We start from the raw sequence: 4,396 nt of genomic DNA, 5'->3' as shown, positions 1-4,396 counted from the left end.
TGGGACAGGAATTTTGTCCAACCTGATTTACTTGTTCCCTGTAGCTTAGTACAGTGCCTGGCACATACTAAGCATTCGACAATCCTGCAATTATTATTATTATTTAGAGTTAGGATTTGCAGTGCCTGAGCCCCAGGGCATCTTGGTATATTCTGGGAAGCTGGCATTGCCCTCTGCCCACAAAGAGGCTCCATCCCAAACTGGGGCTGGACTCGTATAGTTCCCCACCTCAGTGAAAGACCCAGAGGTCGCCCCACTCTCCTTAGCAGGCCCAAGGTATTTTGGATATTTCCTTTGGGCTGGGAACTGCAGTCAGGCCTCTGAGCTCTGGAAATAAGGCTGAACTGACTGCACTTCTGAGGAGTGGCATAATGAGAGAGCTTGCCATCCTGAAATGCTGGGGATGGGGGGCCGGTCCAGGGTACCTGTCCTCCTCTCTGCAGCTCTAGAGGGAGGTAAGGAGATCTTGGAAGTGCTGCAGGAGACAAGGGTCAATATGTCAAGTGGGTATTGCTAAGGAGCCAAACACCTGTCAGTTCCATTTCTATGTATTGTGTTTGTCCCATCATCCTTATTAGACAGCACTCCCTAAGGAAGTATAAACTCCCCATAGACTGTAAGTGCCTTGAGGGCAGGAATCATGACTAACAAGTCTATTACACTGCCAAGTGCTTAGCATAATGCTCTGCCCTCAGTAAGCACTGTATATCATTGATGGATTGATGGAACCTCTCCTTTTTTTATGGTATTTGTTAAGCACTTACTATATGCCAGACACTGTACCAAATGCTGGGGTAAGTACGAGCTAATTGGGGTGGACAAAGTTCCTGTTCCACATTGGGCTCACAGTCTTAATCCCCATTTTACAGATGAGGCAGAGAAGTGAAGGACTTGCCCAAGGTCACACAGCAGACAAGTGGTGGAGCCCTAATCCTTCCTAATCCTTCCTAGTCAGAAGAACTCCCAGGCCTGGGCTCTGTACATTCATTCATTCATTCATTCAGTCAATTGTTTTTATTGAGCACTTACTGTGTGCAGAGCACTGTACTAAGCACTCGGAAGAGTATAATACAACAATAAGTGGACGCATCCCTGGTCTACAACAAGCTTGCAGTTTAGAGGGAGAGACAGACATTAATATAAATAAATTACAGATATGTACTTAAGTACTGTGGGTCTGGGAATGGGGATGAAGAAAGGGAGTAAGTCAGGGTGACGCAGAAGGGAGTGGGGGCACAGAATAGGGTGGTTTAGTCAGGGAAAGCCTCTTGGAGGACATGTGCCCTCAAAAAGGCTTTCGGCTTAAATCCACTAGGCCTCGCTGCTCCTTTGACACTTCCCCCGGCAGGGAGCCCTGATTTCTGCCCACAGTGGACCCTCACAAACCAGAGTTGATTGTTTGAGCCCCACCATCTCCCTCTTTCCGGGAATCATTTTCCCTCCTTCGTCTTTGATTCTTTTCCAGAGCTGAGTGAGAATCATTATCTCTAAGATGGAGCCATTGTTTTTCGTTCTTATTTTGAAGCTTATTGCTTCGTTTTTCCATTCCCACCATGAGGAAAAAGAATCAAGGCCATGTGACAAGCATTAACTTTATAGTGTGCGACCACTAAGCAAAGCCATGTGGGATTAAATGACAATTAAAACTTTAAAACTATTCTTCAACTTGGCTTAAAAAGAAGCCAGACAATAACCAGTCATTGTTCAGATCTTTCAAAAGTCACCCGATAAAGGATTGCCTCAAAATGCTCTATTATTTGGATATTTTATTGGTTTTTATCATTCTGGGATTAAAAAACACCATGTGTTTTCAATTTGCAGAAATCATTTCCTCTTTGCTTAAAGAAGAGTTTCACATAAAGTATCCACAACCAGCACAAGTATTACTGGAATGAACATAGCTGTGCCACATTAAGAGCTAGAATCATCAGAGTTCTATTTTATTTTTCTGAATGGGGACATCCATTTAACAGAAGATATTTAGAAAATATCTGCGTATTTTACAGGATTTGTCAGTACTTTAGTGTTCCACTGATATATAGCCTTCCATAGTGCTATAAAGATTAAGAATGTGATAATTATCAACCAAAGCCATCTAATGTTTTTAGAAATAAAATATATAGAGCTGTCCTTCATACTCAGAGATGATCCCAACAATGAGATTTTATCAGCGTGATAAGCACACTATAAGCAAGCTTATAAGTGTGATAAGTAAGATCCTTAAGAAGAGTGATCAGATCTGCTTACACCATTGTAACTGTGGTATTTTTTAAGTGCTTACTATGTGACAGGCACTTTATTAAGTGCTGGGGTGGTTACAAGTTGTACTCTCCCATGTGCTTATTATAGTGCACTGCACAGAATAAGAACTCAGTAAATATTACTGATTTACCGGGTTATCAAACTGATAAGAGCAAAGTCACGATTTACAGTCCTTTCTGCCTCCTGTGCATGTAAAAGATTTTCATTCATTCATTCATTCAATCATATTTATTGAGCGCTTACTATGTGCAGAGGACTGACCATTGGCATCCCTGCGCCTGATACTGTTTTGATTTTTCTTTCTTGTTGTTAAGATCTCCTCAAAGCCTGTGCTCCAAAATTCCCTTCCAATTTCCGATTGCTGCATTCCAGACTGCCCTGCGTTCTGCTGCTGCCACCCTGCAAATGCCAGCTTCTTTGCCACATTACTCGTTGCATCTTTAAAGCTTTTCTTCTGATCACTCTGTACCTCAGGTCTCCATTTCAGGGCACTATATAGCTGCTGTTCAGGTATCCTGCTCTGGTCCATTCCCCTCTCATACCCTACCCAGCGTAGGTGTAATGTAATGAACATCACTTCTATGCCAGTGGTCTGACTGTATTCCAGGACCTCAGTGTTGTTGGTCCTGTCTTGCCACTTGAGTAGTTGTGTGTGAGCAATTCTGCGGGATCTAGTTCTAGCACTGTATGGGGAACAAGGAAGAAAATTGGGATGCAAGGGTTTGGGGGAGATGGGAGACACTCATCTCCGAACTTTGTTCCTTCCCACTGACTCTTCAGTGCTTCTGTATCACCTGTGTACTCTAGTCTTCATCCCATTCAGAACTGAGGCACTCACCCATCTCCTCCCCTCACAGCACTAATCAATTAGTGGTATTTACTGAGTGCTTACTATGGGCAGAGCACTATACTAAGCACTTGGAAGAGTACAAAACAACAGTGCTGGTAGAAACATTCCTTTGTCCACAACGAACTCGTTACACAAGCCACCCGTAATTTATTTGAGTGTCTGCCTGCCCTGCTAAATCGGAAGCTCCTCGAGGTCAGGGATTCTGTCTACTCTATTGTACTCTCCCAAGTGACTAGTACAGGGCTCTGAAATGAGTAAGTGCTTAATATGTACTATTGATTAACTGAAAGGTTTCTCACAAAAGCCTCCCTCTGGGTGAAATTATTCTAATAGTATCCCATGGTCTATCATTTATGAACTAAAAGAAGTTAAAAGTTCCTTGCAAAGAACTTGGACAGTAACATTCTTTGGAATTTGCTTTCTGGAAAAAACTCCTCCTGATATATGACCAAGCTGTCGAAAACCTGGAAAGGATAAAGAGACACTGAGGACCCTGTCAAAATGCAATGGTGGAATTGGACACAATATCACCTAGTATGAAGATTGCTCCACTTTTACATTTTATATTTTGGAAATCCCTTCAAACAGAATTCATTTAGAAGGAAGAGCATCATAACTTAAAGAGACTTCTATTAGGCACTGCATTCACAGTATGCAGAGGATACAAAATATTCCCACTTAGTTGCTTTGCACAATTTCTTTCCATTAGCCACATACTGGTTTAAGTCCATAAAAAGCAATTGATTAATTACAATATGGGAAAGTGCTAGGGAGAATCACAAAGTTGTTAATTCAGGCACAATCAGTCAATCAACCAATCAATCAATCAAGCAATGCTTTTTATTGATTTATAAAGCCAATTGTTAAGCACTTACTATGTTCAGGCACCATACTAAGCAGAGAAGCAGCATGGCTCAGTGGAAAGAGCCCGGGCTTGAGAGTCAGACATCACGGGTTCTAATCCCAGCTCCACCATTTGTCAGCTGTGTGACTGTGGGTAAGTCACTTAACTTCTCTGTGCCTCAGTTACCTCATCTGTAAAATGGGGATTAAGACTGTGAGTCCCACGTGAGGCAACCTAATCAAATACCATTATTATTATACAAGCTAATAAAGTTGGACACCATCCACGTCCCACACAGGGCTCTCAGTCTTAATCCCCATTTTACTTACGAGGTAAATGAGGCACAAAAAGGTTAAGCTACTTGCCCAAGGTCACAGAGCCAGGATTAGAACCCAGGTCCTTTGTATTGAGTGCTTACTGTGTACAGAGTACTAAGCTTG

Source organism: Ornithorhynchus anatinus, chromosome 7 (genome assembly GCF_004115215.2).
Source record: "Ornithorhynchus anatinus isolate Pmale09 chromosome 7, mOrnAna1.pri.v4, whole genome shotgun sequence".
Classification (NCBI taxonomy): Eukaryota; Metazoa; Chordata; class Mammalia; order Monotremata; family Ornithorhynchidae; genus Ornithorhynchus; species Ornithorhynchus anatinus.
This window is presented reverse-complemented; position numbering follows the sequence as displayed.